The sequence below is a fragment of the Nuphar pumila genome, chromosome 6 (assembly GCF_984573655.1).
Source record: "Nuphar pumila chromosome 6, dmNupPumi1.hap1.1, whole genome shotgun sequence".
Classification (NCBI taxonomy): domain Eukaryota; kingdom Viridiplantae; phylum Streptophyta; class Magnoliopsida; order Nymphaeales; family Nymphaeaceae; genus Nuphar; species Nuphar pumila.
This window is the reverse complement of record NC_143254.1, coordinates 122,593,332-122,612,798: the sequence shown is the minus strand read 5'-3', so window position 1 is coordinate 122,612,798 and position 19,467 is coordinate 122,593,332.

The window sequence follows — 19,467 nt, the reverse complement described above, 5'->3', positions numbered from 1 at the left end:
CATGTTGTGCTTGTTTGATAGTATCATTATGATGAAAGGGGTGTCAGTTTCTTATAAACAAACCCCAACATTTTCTTAGAAATCTCAAAGTCTCGTGTTTTAGGCTAGGGATATTTGAGTCATTTCGGATATCAAAACAAAGGACCGTAAGTACCACTTAGGGCTACAAAGTCAAAGCCCTTTTGTTGCGCAGGGTTGAGGGAAAGACTTGGTTGCGAATATGCAAATGCCAAGTATTCATTTTTTCTTTTTGAAACAACAAATATTACGTGCTTTGAAATCTCGCATGTGAAGTCCCTTTTTTTTAAAAACTTGGTGAGTATGCGCAAATCTACCTCTTTAAATGCAAGCGTAAGACAAAGTAGGCAAGAGTACACAAAACTGCATACCTTACAAAGTCATATATATGTATATATGATACATATATATCAAAGCATAAGCCTATGTACATTTCAATGCGATGACAATGTAAATGACATAAATTCAGACTCGATATGGGAAACCACACATCGAGCTAAATAAACAACATAATCCATACACGATGTACGAAACTGTATATCAGATAAATAAATTTTGTAAGCAGTGCATGATGTACAAAACTATACATCGAGTAAGTAAAGTGCATAAGCACCGTAACAACGCTGCGGCAAAGTAAATGACATAAAGCCAGACTCGATCTGCGAAACTACACATCGAGCTAAATAAACTACGTAAGCTATGCACCATGTATGAAATCGTACACCGGCTTAATAAATTATGTAAGCAGTGCATGATATATGGAACCATACAACGGCTAGGTAAATTGCGTAAGTAGTGTAGCCTGTATATGTAATAGCACGACGACAATGTAAATGACATAAATTTTAAATAGACAAAAATACGCAAAACGACATCCTTGAGTTTAAAAGCATATATATAAGTTATAAGTATTCTGCCATTTGTCCTCGTATGCAACTTTTTCATACCTCAAAGATGGTGGGATTCACTGACAATTTCAAGCATAGGTTATCAAGGGCTCATGCCTTAGTGCACGTTTTGAGTCCGTTGTCCCGATAGGGTGCGCTAAAAGGTATTTTATCGTGCTACAAAAGAAACGATGAAACCTTTTTAATTTAATGAAGTAACATTTATGTTGTAGGGGTCGAACCAGAACCCAGTTTGAGCTGATTGAACCGAGTTGGTCACTGTAATGTACAAAAAAAAGGATAAAGCTGAGTTTGACAAAGGTCAAACTCAGCTTGGCTGAGCCAAGTGAGGTGCAACACATGCAGCCCCTTGATTGAGTCGAGCTTGGTTCAAGAAGACTGAGTCAGGCTGAGGCAAAGGGTGAACTGAGTCGGGCTCTGCTGCATCTGATCAGTAAAAGGTGGGGACCGAGCTGGGCTCGATAATGACTAAGCTCAACTCAGTCGGGCCTACCCAAGCTCGGTTCCTGGCAAGATGGGAAACAAAGGGGAGGGGGTGGGCTCAGTGGTGAGGCCGAGCCCAGCCTAGTCTGACCCCCATGCTGAGACAACAAGGGGCGACAGGTCTGACCAACAGAATGGGTGGGCGGGCTCGGTGGTTAGGCCGAGCTCAGCCTAGTTTGGCCCCCATGCTACTACAGTAAGGGGCGGCAGGCCTGACCCACAGGTAGCGCCCCATGGTACGACAAGGGTTGGGCCTGTTGAGGCCCAGCTTGGCTGAGGGGGGCCGAGCCCAACCTGCACACTCCCAGCTTGTCAAAAAATGTGCAGAGAAGAGAGAGGGAAGGTTGTGAGCCCAAGCCCTGTTTGAGTTGGCCCATGCCAGCAGCAACTTTGGCTGCTGTCGTTGAAGGATGCTGAGCAGGTCCGAGAAGGAGAGAGGGAGCAAGGCAGAAGGTGGGCTTGAGTCGGTCGAGACCAGCCCTCTTCCCTCCACCCGAGTCCCAGGGGTACCCTAGCTCGGGTGGCCTCCCACCACCATGCGCAAGGCGTAAAGGAAGGAGGCGGGCCAGAGAGAAATGAGAGAGAGGGGGGGGGGGGGGGGGGGGGGCAGAAGGGCTGCCCTCCTGTCGGCAACAGAGGTGAAAGAGAGAGGGCAAAAGGGCATCGGGCGATGCCCTCCTGCTGGCCACAGACGAGAGAGACGGCAGAAAGGGCAGCACTCTCCTGCCTGGGTCAACAGAGAGACAAGAGCGAGGGCAGGAGCGCCGATGCTCCTGCCTACTAATAGAGAGAAGAGAGAGAGGGCAGGAGGGGCAGCATCCTCCAGACGCGAGGTTAACAAAGAGGAGAAGGGATGAAGAGAGAGGGAGCAACATAACTGAGGGGTCAGACCACTCCAGTGTGAAAGACAGAGAGATGAGAGGGGAGTCGATAGAGGGATTCAGGGTTCTCAGTTACGCCGATGTGCGAAAGAGGGAGGTGGGAGACTTCGGTGGGGGTTCAACTTTCAGCAATGAGGGGGAGAGAGGCATCAGATGGGGGGTTTTTGGATTTGCAGAGAGGAGGAGTCAGGTGGGAAGGGGTTTGCATTAAAAAGAAACCCCCTGGGGGTTTAAATAGAATACAAGTGTGTGTTTGCGTGGGGGGGGGGGGGTGAATAAATTTTTTTTTTTTTTGAAAATGTGAGTCTTATATCATTCTCCTCTTAAAAGAATTTCATCCTCAAAATATCCTTCAAAGGTTATTGTTATCATTGCAAAATTTTACTTTTGCAAGTCAAACTGACATTTGAAAAAGCTTTTGAAAATAACTCGCCTCCATTTTAAAAATTTGCGAGAAAATTCCGTAGAATGGGATCCGCCTGTCGGTACGAGGTTAAATCATTCCTGACGCCTTTACCAGGGGTAATTGAACCAAGGATCAATCTAATGCTTTGTTTTGCTCAACTTACCTAAATCGATATTCTAATTCATAGATGCACAAAGAATTAGGCATGTGCTATGAATTTCGAAAAATGCAGAGTTGAAAACATGATGTATGTTTCAGAGATTTGAAATACTTAAGAAGTCCTTGGACAAGATAACACTTTGAAAATCGTGAGTCTTGTTTTGAGAGAATATTTCTGAAGAAAATGAAAATCGATTTCTGAAGAAATCTGGAAGTTTTGAGAAAAATTGATTTCTGATAAAACTCAAAATGACTTAGAGAAATTTGATTTCTCTAAATTTGAACTTTGAAATTGAGAATATAACTTGGAAAATTGTGAATTGGAATTGAGAAATACTTAAAAGATCTTTGAAAAACCAAAGGGGTTTTAAGAAAATCGATTTTGAGGATAGTTAGGGCAAATTTGAGAAAATCGATTTTATGAGATGGAATTTGGAAAATACTTCAAAAGGATAGGCGTGTGGCCCTTTGAAATACTTTCATGGTGCAATCTAAACCTAGATGATGCATGAGTGCAATTTGTCAAAGATGTTTTCCAAAGAAATTTTGAGAAAATTGCTTGAAAAAAGAGATTTTATGTGCCTTATAGAACTTCAATGAAATAAATTTGCCTCATATCCCTGACTATGGCCACAGATGTGTATTAAATGTATCTCATTTGATTATTAAAGGACAAAAACTTTTATAAAAGATTGAAATATGCTATGGTTTTTTAAAATAGCCTAAGAGTGTAGGTTGATTGTGGCTTAAAAGAAGATGGTAAATCTGGATTTTGTTCGTATTCTAACTATGGCCATAAATACAAACTCGACCGAGTTTACTAACTCCTTAGAAGCTAGTGCATGTGCCATTCGTGTAGACCATGGTGGAATTGAAATATGTGCATGAATGACAAACATAACAGTTATATATCAAAGTTTAAACTATATGCAATGCAAACCCTAATTCTAAGTAAGGATTGAAATTCTTATTCCAATTTATTTACAATTTACATCACTAATTAAATTTAAATAAATAAAAATAAAGGAGATACAGGCTTGAATGTCCCTGCAAAACTAGAAAACTTGTTAGTGAAGATATGTTGGCTTTTCTAGATTTATCCAGTAATATCTGAAAATTACTGGATTTATCTAGATATAAGCCTTTTCCATTTTTTTTCTGATATAAATATAATAAAATATGAAATAAAATTGAATAAATAATAAAGATAAATAACTTTTAAATTCAGAATTTGGGAGAAATTTATAAAAATACCCCTAAAAACAAGACTATGACCTTGAAATCAGGGTTTTCAGAAAATATTTTGGTAAGACTTTGGGTTTAGGGTTTAAAAAGACTCAAATCAAAGCCAAATTGACTATGCAATGTCCTAGCATGATTCTAAACATGAAAAAACCCTAAAAACATGAACTTTTATGAAGAAAATTAAAAATATCACGAAAAACACAATTTTGTCAGTGTTTCGGGATCCTGCGGGCATCCTGTTTTGCAATATAATCAATTCAAGCATCAAATGAGTTCTAAAATTGATAAAAATCGACACCTGCACTCCTTATAACCTAAGATTAATTTGGAATCATAAAAAATCTATTTTTAACATTATTCCAATACAGAAATTACATAAAAACCCTAAAATATGTTATTTTTACCCATGGGCATGTACCTGTCATAGTGTCAGACCCGAATCAGGGGTTAAATCATCATGGAAATTCATAAAAAATCACAAAGAACTAATAGACAAAAAACAAAGATTCTCCTATTTACAGATCAAAAAAATCATCTCCGGTTAGGGAGATATCATTCTGGCAATCTATACTTGAATTTAACAAATATAAAATCTATCAAAATAGATACTTCCGATTTTAAATACAGAAAAAAACAGCACATCATATAAGGAAATTATAAAATTTTAGCAGTGAATATAAGACATGCAAATACAAAATTTCTCTTTTTACAAATTATTGATAGGATCTTTGGTTTGGGAGATACGATCAATGCAAGTTAACTTAGGGTTTTAATCAAGCAAAACGAGTTCTAAAAAGTTGATTTAACTTTCTGACAGAGAAAAAATAGCAGACAATAACAGAAAAAAAATACAAAAATTATAGTATATAATAGATTCTAATATGAAGCTACTTCAATTTATGGATCATGAATCAGATCCTGGATGACAGAAATATCGCATCTGCAACTTATACCTGATTGTCAATAGCGATTTTAAGTAACAAAAATCATGATCCGACTTTGTATTTTTCTAACAAGGTTCTCGAATTCAAAAACCTCTGATTTTTTTACAGAGACTTACTGACACATCCATGGACTAAATATAAAAAAAAATAAATTCTAATAGATATTTAAACACGAAATAGCATGATTTCTATAGACCTAGAATCAAAACACATGAAAATCTAAGAAAACACTAAAAACTATGATTTAAACATGAAAAAGATAAAAAAAATACACAAACAGCATAACAAAATTTAATTTAATGCTGAAATATATGAATAAACATTAGTATGACAAAAAAATAAAAAAATACAGGGAATCCATGGTTGAAATTGATTTCCCCTTTGAAAATATGGATTTAGCTCATTTAACGGGTAAATCTCATATTTCATTGGTTAAGAACGTAGAAAACGTACCTATAAACGATTCTAACGAATTAGAATCCTGGAAAACATCCCCAATCTGAGTTATATCATCTTCTTGATTCATTTTTGGAGTTTTTGGATGAAACCCATGGTTAAAAACCATGAAAAGGGGCGCCCATGGTGGAATCCATGGTAAAACACATAAAGGAACAATAAAATTTATGAAAAAACCATCAAATCATCCTACCTTGGGGATGCAGCTGCAATGAAGGAAGGAGAGGGCTGTAGAGAGGAGAGAGAAGCTCCAAGAAAGAGGCGAGAAAGGAATAGGGGTCGACCCCCCTATGGGCTCCTTAAATAGAGAAAACTATGTTAACTAAGAGAAGTTCTAATTTAATTAGAACTCTTCACATGTGGGGGGCGATTTTTTTGGAATTTTCCTAAACTAACCCTAGCCCTAACTACCTAATCAATATCTAATTAGACCTCTAATTGACCTAGAAACCCATCCAAATGTGGCGCCACCTAGTGTGGGCCCACATTGGGTTTTTTAAGTTTTTGTTTAAAACCTTTAAAAACAAATGGTTAAAGACCTAAATAAAATGGATTTTCAAAAAAAAATGGTTTTGACTCTTTTAAAACTCCTAATCTTACTAGGAAACTGACTAACCCTAATCTAACACTGACTTCTTCAGATGTGATGCCACCCAGAGTGGGCCCCACTTGAATTTTCAAAAACGATTTTAAAGCTTGAAACTGAGGGGGTTTTCAAAAGAGATTCAAAAGTAGACTTGAAATCAAAAATTTTGAAACGACACAGAGTCCTGACTAAGTCAGAACTCCTCCAGATATGGTGCCAACTGAGTGGGGCCCCCCATCAAAGTTTTTGAAAAGTCGAAATAAAGACTGAAAATGGCCGTGAAAAGGGGTTAAAATCAACAGATGAAATTCAAAGGTTTTGAAAATAGAGTTCTGAGCGAACTGAAACTCTCGACCAGAGTCCTAAACCAATTAGGACTCTAAGATTTTAGAATTTTGAAATCCAAATGATGAAGTTTTTTGAAAGATTTTATCAGAACTGGTAAAATAAGTCAGAAAATACAGTCAGGGTTAGAGTCCTAACTCAATCAGAACTCTGAAATAGAGTCCTGAATCAACCGGGACTCTGCAAAATGACCTGATTTTGGAAAAATAAGTAGAGAAGATGAAAATGAAAGTAAAAACAAAATTCAGAATAGACTCTTAACAGGATTAGGACTCTGGGACAGAGTCCTGATCAGACTGAAACTCTAGATTTTTTTGGTATTTTCTGAAAAACAGATAAAAGAATTTGTGAAAACCAGTGAAAATGACAACAAGTAGTGAAATCAAAACAGAGTCATGATCCAACTAAGACTCTGGGACAGAGTCCTAATTTGACCAGGACTCTCAGGATTCTGGATTTTCTGAGAAAACAAATGAGAGGATTTTGGAAAAAAGGTGAAAATAAGGTAAATATTGATGTCAGGTTAGAGTTCTGGTTCGATTAGGACTCTAAGGAAAAGTCCTAATTCGATTAGAATTCTGAGAATTTTGGTTTTCTTCAAAGCAAATCATGAGATTTTAAAAAGGACTTTTGAAAACCAGTGAAAATGAAGTGAGAAGATGAACTCCGAATAAAGTCCTGATTTGATCAGGACTCTGGGGTAGAGTCCTGATTCGATCAGAACTCTGGAATAGAATCCCAAAATTTTGGAATTATGTGACAGCAGTATAACAATTTTGAAATTTGGAAAGATAAATGAGGAAATTTCGTAAAGATTTTCTCAAAATTGAAATCGGGGTCAGAGTCCTGCACCAATTGGGACTCTGAAAAAAGAGTCCTGATCCAATTGGTTTTTACTTCTCTTTGAAAGATTTTGAAATATTTGGTTAAAAAAGATAGAATGGCGATGAAAGATAGAGTCTTAATCCGACTGAAACTTTGAAAAAAGAGTTCTGATCCAGTTAGAACTCTAGAATTTTGGCTAAAGTGAAAGATTTTGAAAATCAGATGAGAAGGTTTTGAAAACAAGTGAAGAACAAAAGTAAAGGGTGAAATCGGGATAGAGTCCTGATTCGATTAGGACTCTGAGAAAGAGTTCTAATTCGACTGAGACTCTAGAATTTTGGCCAAAACGAAGGATTTTGAAAAAAATTCTCAAAAATAGGTAAAATGGTAGTAAAAGGTAGAGTTCTGATCCGACTAAGACTCTAAAAAAAGAGTCTTGATCAAACTAAAACTCTGGAAAAAAGAGTCATGATTGGATTGGGTGTTATCATTGCGAAATTTTCCCCTCCCTCTACGAGAGAGAGAAACGATTCTGCGAGTCAAACTTGACAAAAGTTTTGAAAATTAATTTTGAAAATTACTCGCCTTCGTTTTTGAAAATTTGCGGGAAAATTCCGTGGAATGGGACTCGCCTGTCGGCACGAGGTTCAACCGTTCCTGGTGCCTTTACCAGGGGTAATTGAACTAAGGATCAAGAGTGTGCTTTAACTCGACTCAAATATCTAAATTATGCTCTATTTCTTAAATGCACAGAGAATCAGGCATGTGCTATGAGATTTTGAAAAAGATGGAAGCCTGAGAAATATGATGTTTGCTTGAGAAATTGAAATGTGCTTGGAAAATTCTTGAGAAATACTTGAGAAAAGTGATGATTCTGGGAAAATCATACATTTCATTGAAAAATGACTTTTGAATGGAAAATGGATTCTCAAAAAAACTTGGACTTTGAAAAAATCGATTTTGAGATTTGGATTGCATTTCTGAGGAAATCGATTTCTAAAATGGATTTGAGAATTCTAGGAAAATCAGGAAGTTCATTGGAAAATGACTTTTGAATAAAAAATGGATTCTCAGGAAAATATGAACTTTAAGAAAATCAATTTTTGAACTTTGAAAATAATACTGAGAATGTTAAAACATGGAAAAATCATGATTTGAACTTGGGAAATACTTGAAATATCATTTGAAAACTCAAAATTTTTGAGAAAATCAATTTCTGAGAAAGACAGAAAATTCTAAGAAAATTGATTTATTTGAAGTGGAATTGGGAAATGAGTTTGAAAAAGATGCAAATTGAATGAATGAATATGAATTTGAAAGATATTTCCGTGAGGAATTGGAAAAATCATTTTGAGTTTTTTAGAAATGCAGTGCATTTTTGAAGTTAGCCTAAGAGTGTAGGCTGAATGTGGCTAATACGAAGATCACAAATCTGGGTTTCATTCGTATTCTGACTATGGCCAAACATACAAATTCCACTGAGTTTGTCAACTCCATAAGAGCTTGTGCACGTGTCATTCGTGTTAACCATAGTGGATTTGCAAAAATATGCATGAATCATACATCATATATTGAAATTTGTAGAATTAAGCTATATGCAATGCAGTCCTATTCTATGCAGGAACTGTAACTCTTATTCCAAATTATTACAACTTGATATTACATTGAATTGAATAAAGGAAAATAAATAAAAGTCTTCGTCTCGAATGTTCCTACAAAACTAGAAAATAAGTTAGTTCAAAAATATAGGTTTATCTGGATTTGTCCAAAAATATTAGAAATTATCGGATATTATCTAAATGTAAACCCAATTCATACCTCCTTGATATAAAAATAAATGATAAAATTGGATTGAAAATATAAAAATTAGCTTTGGAAATTCGAAATTGAGGTCAAAATGACAAAAAATGCCCCTGATAACAAGACTATGGCCTTGAAATCAGGGTTTTTCAGAAAAATATTTTACAAAAATGAGATTTTGAAGTTCAAATGAAAATAAATCAAACACAATATGATTGAAAATATGAAAATCAAATTTTGGAAATTTGAAATTGAGGTCAAATGACCAAAATGCCCCTGATAGCAAGACTATGGCCTTGAAATCAAGGTTTTCTGAAATAAATTTTGTAAAAATTCAAACTTTGAAATTCTAATGAATGCAAATGATATGAAAATCAACTATAATATGATATGAGATGATGATATGCATATTAAAAATCTAAAAATGCAAAAATATCATAAAACACTGAATTTCGCTTGTTTTTCGCTTGAGTTTCGCTTTTTATTTTAAAAATTAAGTAACACATAAAGCAAATGAGCTTGGAATTAACTCAAATTTGGTATGGACATCTAGACTAACCCTAGGAACAGAATAGAATAAAAAAATAATATTTTTGGTACTTTCTAATATAGAAATTCAAATAAAAACTCTAAATTATGTGATTTTTGCCTAAAAATCTAGACCTAGCCTAGTAAAAACTGAATTTAGGGTACTAACATACCATAGAAATTCTCCAAATTTTATGAGGTGACAGAGGATAGTTAGGTAAAGACTTTTTTATTTTACAGATTTTGGTTTTGACCTATCGTCGGAGCTTGACAGCTCTGGCAAGTCAGATCGGAATCCGACGACTCTAGAACTTAGAGCAGACTGATAGGTTTTCACAAAAAATTAAGGAAAAATGGTAAACAGAAGACAAAACCTATGAAATTTCAGAAGAATGACCCTGACACACAAAGAAACACTTATTATTTTGATTGTTTCTGCAATGAACATATGGATTGGATGAACATAGAGGTTTATCAGACCTCTAATTCTGATAAAATATAGCTAATGAATTTGTAAAATCTGTAAAACTAGGAATCTGAACCTTAAAAATTCTGAAATTCTGGAAAATGATAGAGGAGTTCATGGGGAATAACTCCTCTTTTGATAGTTTTGGCATTGAACCTACCGGTTGATGCGCCACAGCGAATTAGGGTTGGTCTAGACCCTGACAAGCAGAAAACCAAATTTTCATAGGAGTCTGGAAAATCCGATTTTTGATAAGTAGCAAATCTTTTTGTAAAAATCCCATAAAAAATGAAAATTAGTAGATTTCATCACGAATCTACTCTATTTTTTTTAGAATATATCAGATCTCCCATGGGGGCGATCTCGGGTTGACAACCCTACTAAAGGGGAGTCTGGAATATCCAGAGGGTTAAAAACCCGATCTGAAGTCTGATTTTTAGAATGGGTTCAAGTACCCAAATTAATCCAGGTTTTTGGCAGGAATTCAGAAACAAGCAAACCTAATTAGCTTAAAAAATTTGAAATTTATGAATGAAAATTTACACATGAAATAACAATGGTATTATACGCATAAAATAAAAAAAAACTATGAACTAAACATTAGTTATTAATAACACTAAACTAAACGAATAATATGATTGTAAAACTAGAAAATAGATCTAAATGAAAGAGATACATGGAATCTACATGATGATGGTGAAAAAACATAAAACAAAACCAGGGAGTCGTGAACTATTTTGATGTTGGCTCTTAAATCGATTGACTTCATCCGTGGAAAGGATGAAGCACCCCATCTGATAACATCTTTGTGAGAGGTTTCTCTTTTTTTCTTTTTTACAACTAAAGTCTTTCACCAACATGAGTCAAGTTTTAAACTGGTACACGTTGTGTTGATAAAACAATTTATGACAACATTCTACCATCATATGGCATGGAGAAAGGTCATTACACACTCAAACCAAAAATAATAAGATGGGGGGCCTTACCTTGAGCTCTTCCTTGCAACAAATGGAGCAGCTGCAATGAGGGGAGTTGTTGGAGATGGAGGTTACTCGAAAGGGGCTTGCTGCAACGTCTAGAGGGACTGAAGCAAGGTGGAGGATCAGCTGCTACCAAGGAATGGCTGGAGAGGGCTGACCACCACGACTGGAGGTGATTGGTTGTTGTGGTGTAGCCGAACTCAAACCAACAATAATAAGATGGGGGGCCTTACCTTGAGCTCTTCCTTGCAACAAATGGAGCAGCTGCAATGAGGGGAGTTGTTGGAGATGGAGGTTACTCGAAAGGGGCTTGCTGCAACGTCTAGAGAGACTGAAGCAAGGTGGAGGATCAGCTGCTACCAAGGAATGGCTGGAGAGGGCTGACCACCACGGCGGGAGGGGATTGGTTGTTGTGGTGTAGCTGAAGTTGCTGCTATGGTGGCTCCCACCAAAGCAAGCTGGAGCAAAGGGAAGGTTGTGGTTGGTGGCAAAGGAGAGAGGAGGTAGGGTTAGCCCAAGGAGAGAGGGCTGGAGAGAATGAGAGAGAGAGAGAGAGTCAATGAGAGGCCACCGTATGTGTTGTTTTTTTTTTCATTAAAACCTAAAACTTAGATTTTAATTGGAGATAGACTTAGGGATTGAGAAGCGAAGGGGAGATGCGTGAGTTTCTTTTGGAGATAGATGGAGGCAGCCGTATGGTGACCTTGGGATTTAGAAAGGAGAGCAAGGAAGGAAGGGGAAGGGACAAAAAGAAAAGAAGGAAAGAAAGGGAAGAAGAAGAAAGGAAAGAAGAAGGGAAAACGAAAAGGAAAGAAAGGAAGAGGGAAGAAGAAAGAAAAGAAAAAAGAGGAGGGAAATAAGGGAAAAGGAAGAAAAAGGAGAAAAGAAAAGGAAAGTGGGGAGAGGGCTGGTCGACCCCCTTGTGGGTCCCACCTCTCTCTAAAAATAAAAGAAAAAGAAAAATAAAAAGATATAAAAGAAACATTTTTTTCTTAAAGAAAGTGCAAATGGATTCAATAGTGGCACCACTCTGGGGATGGGTCCACATTCAATTTTGAAACTCATTTTGAAGGCCAGAGAGGTAAAATGGTCTCTCAGAAAAATTTTGGACGAAATGAGCTATTTTTGGCAGTTTTTGAAACGAGTTGAGAATTTGAAGTTCTATACCCGTTGCGAAGCAAATCCAGTTTAGAATTTGAAAAACCAAGTTTGAAAAGAATCCAGATTATTTTCTCGGGAAAATATTTCTAAATTTAGAATCCTAGGGGTAAAAATGTTAATTTTGGAAACCCAGAGTTTGAAATGAATTTTTGAAAACTTTAAAACTCAAATCTGGATTGAAAATTTTGAAACAGGAGTTCTGGATCTAGAAAATGAAATGTGATGAAATGTTATGAAATGATGGAAAATGATGAGAAATGATATGAAATGCCATGCAAAATGCTAAGCCTGAATGCAGAAATTTGGATATTGAACCCCAATTGACAGTTGTACCAGTTCAGAAAATGATAATTTTGACAGAAATGATTTTTGTCTCTGCCGGGCCAGAGTGACACTGGAAATTAGGTTTTGAAATGATTTGAACTGAAGTGAACTAGATTGAGCCGGGTTTTAGGGTTTCAGAACTCAACTGGACTGACAAGACACTGATTCAACTGAACTCCCAGACTATATTATCAAGACAAGCTGCCATTTTTAGAGAAATGGTCACTGGAGTGAAGTGAATTACAGACCAGAGCTGGGTTTGAGATAGAACAAAGATCAGTAATATTGAGATGAGCTAAAATTGAAGCTCGAACACTAGCTCAATTGACTGGACTCAGCTCAATTTCAGCTAAATGAGCTGAAATGGGCTCCTGGACACTTGGAAGTGGTCTTGAACTGAAACTGGAGCACTTGAACTCCTGATGAGCTCAAACTAGACTCAGGGAAATATGATTGACTGGGAATGACTGACTCAGAGACAATTGACTTGCATTTAAGTGAGAAATGGGCTCATTTCTAAAGAAATGATCCCATTTTGGCAAGAATTGTCAGAAATGAACATGGTCTGCTTATTATGAGCTCAGATGAGCTAGAAATGACTGACATTCTAACTGTTCTGAGTTTGAGAATGAGCTTGGTCGACTCTGAATGATAGGGTTCTAGGATGACCCACGGGTAAAATGGTAAATTTCCTAGTGAAAATGGGTAAAATGGTGATTTTCTAAAACAGACTCGGGGTTGGACTCCTATACTGACCTATCAGGGTTGGCATCTGCATGAGGAGGGTTGTCTGAGCATGGATGAGGAAAATTTGGAGTGTTTACACTAAGATTCTGAGATATTGGCAAAAAAATAACAAGAATGGGCAAGGGATATGACTATATCTGGTTTAGAATCAAAATGGAGTTTTGAAAAGATTCAAAAAGATGAAAAGACAAATGTCTGATCCAACTAAGACTCTGAGATTTTTAAGAAATTTTGATAAATAAAAGAATCCAGAAGTGACACCACCTAAGTGGGTCTCATATGAGAATTGAAATCAATTGAAATTGAGTTTAAAATGAATCCAGATTGTTTTCTGAGAAAAACACTTTAAAATATAAGTTCTTAGGGGTTGACAAATGGTAGAATGTTAATTTAAAACCTAGGTATTTGAAATTGATTTTAGAATAAATGTTGTGAAATCAAATCTGGATTGTTATAGTTTGAAAACAAGAGTTCTGGATCTCGATAATGAGATGTAATGACATGCAATGCAATGAAATGATATGCCAAATGCATATAGTAATATGCAATGACATATAAAATGTAAACCCTTGACGAGGGACTTGGAATCCCAGATCCCTAGCTGAGACAGAATTTGGAGATTCTCATCTAAGGATGAGAAATGACAATTGAAATTGAGCCAAAATGAGGATTGAATCTTGAAATATTTGAATTTGGGATAAAAGTTCGTGCTCTGAATGGCCCTGGCTCAGACATCGACCAGCCGGTCCACTGAAGACTATGGAGAGTGGATCCCAGTGGAAGGAGGCAGGTGTTTATGAATGAGGGTGAAAATTTGGGGTGTTTATAGATGCCCCTCTTTGCTACTAAGCCTATTGAAAACCGAGCTTAGTGGCAAAGAAAAACACACCAAATTTGGGCTATAAAAATGCCCTAGTTAGAAAAATCTAATTAGGTATGAAGGAATTAGCTCTGGTGATTATGATAGATGTGGGATAGAAAATAAAGAGAAAAATTCACCTCATCGAGACGAGACTCAGGTTTAGCCCTTAACTTGGATGGGACGAAAAATACCTCATGGAAGAATGAGATTCAGGCTTAACCCTTAACCTGAAAGGGACGATACCTCATGAAAAAATAAGGCTCAGACTTAACTCTTAACCTGAAAGGGACGATACCTCATAGAAAAATTAGGTTCAGGCTTAACCCTTAACCTGAAAGGAGACGATACCTCATAGAAAAATAAGGTTCAAGCTTAACCCTTAACCTGAAAGGGACGAAAGAATCCTCGAAAGAAGAAACCATGATGGGGCCTTCGAATTTTGCATAATAAATCTGAGAGGAGTCTGCAAAAGGAAGAAAGGGGGTTCTCTAAAGCTTGAAAAGGGATTGATCTTGGATGTCTCATTACTAAGACTGAATGACTTTTAAGACAGATGACCTTTTATAGAAACAATTCAGGTTTAACCCTTACCCTGAACGAGAACTGTCTATGGTGGGACAGTGGGGTACACAGAGAAGTATGTGAATCTGAGAGCCCAGGCACTCAGATTATACCAAAGAAGGGAAGAAATCTTGAAAACTTTCGTTATCAAGTCTCAAATGGTGTTAGGATGTATCAAAGCGTACATCAAGCTCTCACTTCACGCCAGGATAGCTAGAAAATAATATAAAAATGTTGAAAAATTATTGTTGATTCAAAATAATTGAAAATGATGCACGTTGGTGTGAAAATATTCCCTCTTTTTTACCTGAAGTATTACCTCCAATCGGGCTTAACTCTGTAAAATCAAGATTCGAATTCAAATTGCTTGCAATTGACTTTCTTTCAAGGAAGCTATCAATTTTCTTGGTATGAACAGAAAAGAAAAGATTAACATTATGAAAGCAATTGGTGAAAGAATATTGATAATAGAATTTCACAAAATTAAAGAAGATTCTTGACAGATTTAGCAGTTTGATATCCTCGGATTTTTTTCTCATGATGATCTTTTTGCACTCTTTTTGAGACAGAATTGGAGCTCTTTTAGGTTTTTTGGGGAGAAGTTTATTGCATCATTCTTCATTTTGGAGATGTCTTGACTTTTCTTCTTCTTCTTTTTTTTGGAAGGGTACATTACAAACTCTTTCAACTTGGAGATGTTCTGATCCTTCTTCTTCTCTTAGGAATTATACTGATGATATTGTCTTTTTGGTTGAAAAACTCTTGATGATAGCAGAAATCAAATACTTTTAGGGTTTGTCGGGAGGTTCGTCGCACTCGCCTTCAACTTGGCGGTGATTTGAACTTTTCCTTGAAGGATCTGTCACAAACTCCTTTATCTTAGAGATGATCCAAATCTTCTTTAGCCACGGGGGTCTAACTCATCCACCAATCTTCAACTTGATGATGATTGAGAGATCCCTTTTGCAGATATTTAATTGCAGCTTAAATGATTGAGTTGATATAAAATTAAGTGGATTTTTCTTTCTTACCCAAGATATTTCAACTACCTTGTCTTTACAAGAATGATCTTTCAAAATGTGTCATTGACTGCGATCAATATCAATCACTTATGGCTTTGTGACAACATTGAATTTTCTTTGCTGGCCATATCGAGGATTTATTCTTCGTCCTTTTGGTTGGCCAAGAAAAAGATTTTGAATTTTGAATCATTCTTCGCAAAAGCTTCGCTTTTTCAGAGGTAATGCTGAAGGTATTCTAAGGTAGTTCTTTTGTGCAATAAAGGTTTTTGAAATCAACAAGTATCTGATAACAAATTGACAAAATGTTCTTGAAATCCTTGGTGAAAGAGATTGCTTGATGTCGGATTGATAAATTCATGGCTAGAGTTTGGACCTTGAAGTTTGACCAGTGGGTAGACTGGTTTTTGTTTTGACGGACCAACTTGAAAGCAGGATTTTTGTTTTGGCTTACCAGCTCGAAAGCAGGATTTTTGACCGACCAGCTCGGAAGCAGGATTTGTTGACCGAGTATCTTGAAAGCAGGATTTGTTTGACCGACCAGCTCGAAAGCAGGATTTGTTTGACCGACCAACTCAAAAGCAGGATTTGTTGACCGACTAGCTCGGAAGCAGGATTTTTTTGATCGACCAGCTTGAAAGCAGGATTTGGTTGACCGATCAGCTCAAAAGCAGGATTTTGGTTGACCGACTAGATCGAAAGCAGGATTTGTTGACCGACCAGCTCGAAAGCAAGTTTTGGTTGACCGACCAGCTCGAAAGCAGGATTTTGGTTGACTGACCAACTCAAAAGCAGGATTTGGTTGATCGACCAACTCAAAAGCAGGATTTGTTGATCGACCAACTCGAAAGCATGATTTTTGTTGACTGACCAGCTTGAAAGAAGGATTTGGTTGATCGACCAGCTCAAAAGTATGATTTTGGTTGACCGACCAGCTCAAAAGCAGGATTTGTTAACCGACCAGCTTGAAAGCAGGATTTGTTGACCGACCAGCTTGAAAGCAAGATTTGTTTGACCGACTAGCTCGAAAGCAGGATTTTAGTTGAAAGGTTGAATTTGATGGTTGAAAATGATTGACATTGATGAGATTGTAACCCGAAGACTTGAAAAATGTTTGACATTATATCTCAAAGGTTTGAAAATGATAGACAATGGTAAAGTTGTAACCCAAAGGCAGGAAAATAACTGATATTGGTAAGATTGTAACCCGGAGGGTTTGACAAGATTGACCGACCCGGAGGTCTGTTTGTAGAAATTTGGCATTAAGCATAAGATTGAACCATTATAGAGAACTATGCTACTTCTATGAATGGTCTCAGAATTTATCCCTTATCCTGAATGGGAAGTTCAGGTTTATCTCTTAACCTAAAGGGGAAGTGAATTTGAAGATTGAGGAGAATTGACAAAAAGAGGAATAGAAATTGATGGAAGATTGATAGAAATGGAGAAAATTGATGAGAGATTGATGCAAGTTCTGAATTTTAATAGGCCATCATAGCTAATTGTATGTGGTCTGATTTTAGGATTATCCTCTTGTCCTGAATGAGGAGTGAATCGATGCAGATCAATGCAGATGAATGCAAATGAATATAAATGAGTGCAAATTGATGCCATGAATGCAAATGGGTGCACATGTGTGCAAAATGAGAGATTTGTTTGATCCTGCTTGCATACAAGACTTTTGAAGTCAATTTTCAAAATAATGCCCCAGTGTAATAAGAGAAACAAATTTTGGATAAAAGAAAGATAATTGATGTTTGAAGAATGCTCTCTGAAGGTAACAAAACAACTGACTTTTGATTGATTCAGAAGGGACTCTGAATAGGCACTCCTCATGAAAGGACATTTTGCAAAGAAGGAGAACAAAAGGTGGCATCAAGCTTATGAGGAAAATTGATAATTTTATTAATAGCATTGAAGGAAAAATGACAAATCAAGGAAATATAAACAGGATTACATCATCCTTCTAAAATAAAAGCAAGATGAGAAATCGGAAAATGTTGGCATTGTCAGCTTTTTTTAAAGATTGAGTAAAAAAAAAGCTTAGTCAGGATCACTGGTCCTCCTTTTCATCTTCAACGAGGAGATTCTTATCAATGCAATCTTGAACAATGTTCTTGAAGATGAAACAATGCTCGGTGTCGTGCCCCCATCATCCGATGAAACTCGCAGAACTGATCTTTAAACCTTCCCATGGTCACAGGGGGATCTGCCATCTTAAGAAGCTTAACCATCTCCTTTGTTATCATATACTCAAGAACTTGCTCAAGTGGCTGTTCTAAGGAAGTAAACTCTCGGTCATATCCCCAACCATCATGCTTTGGTCTCCCTTGGGGTTTTAATTTTAGTTGGATGCTCCTGGGAGGACTGCCATTTTGCTTGCTGATTCTGTCTTTTTGTCTTATATGGTCATCCCTGCCGAGATTTAGGTTCCCTGATCCACCGTTGTGGTTCTTTCTGCCACCCCTTTTGCTTTTACCATTATTGTTGCCGGTGGTATTCACAGAAAAGGTGACGCATGACATCTTCTTGGTATCAGAACTGCTCTTTGAGAGTGTGAGGCTCTCATATACTCCATTCTTTATCCCCATTTTGAGCCATTCAACCCGTTCTATCAATTCGATGAAAGATCGTGCCGGAGAAGTAGAGATCAGGCCCCTCAAAGGTTGGGAGAAATTATTCAGGGTGACCGACAACGCATGCGCTTCTGATATCGGATCCTTCATTTGATTGCAAGTGGATTTCCATCTATGGATAAAGTCTCTGGCCTTTTCAGTGTCCTTCTGCTTCAGGGTTGGTAGCACCTCTGTGTTGAATAAAAATCGCTAAAAAAAAGATTAACCACCTTGTCGAATTCCTTAAGCTCGATGGGATTGATGTGCTCTGAATACCATTTGGCGGCGATGCCCTCCAGACTATGAGGAAAACATCTAAACAAAGCACGATTGTCTTTCTTGAATCTATTGCATTCCGCAAAGAACATAGTCAGGTGGGCTTTGGGGTTGCCAGTCTCATCAAATTTGACAAATTTACAAGGGAGATCCTCTAGGCTGTCATCCCCTTCCAAACCATCATAGAAATCCTCACTCGTGAAAACCTTATTTCCTTTATCGCGAGCTTGCAGATCTTTGACTATTTGAGCACGTCTTTGAGTTGTGACTAATCAGATTGATCCTTGGACTGATTGGCTGACCTCTGCCCTTGAGTCATCTTCTGAAAAGTTTGTTGATCTTCACACTCTTCATCGGTGTCACCTTCTGACTCGGTTTCTTCTGAAATATCCTCATGTTGAACTCTTTTCTTTGAAATTTTTAGGTGCTTTTTCATAACACGACCCTTAATCTTCTTCTTGGTGGGAATCTTGCTGGAACTGACCCCTGCTTGCTCTGTCATCATCTTACTCATCATCTTCTGAAATAATGAGTACATTTGTGGATCCACATCATCACTGGCTTGTTGATTCTGTTTTCTGGCAAATCGTGGTGAATCCATTTCTTGCTCACTGCCACTGGTAGGGTATTGAGGCGACATTGTCTTCTTCCCTAATCTGGTCTGAACCATTTTACAATGCCAAAATTGTCTGTAGAACAAAAGGATGATCAGAGAGATGAAAAAATTCTTGAAGGCAATGACTTTGAGAATAGATAGAAAACAATGGATGGAGAATTTGAAATTAGGTTGACAATTTGAAGAAAAAATCCCATCACCAAGGATTGGAATTGCAATGATTGCGCTGTTATTCTGTGAGAGGAAACAAACAACC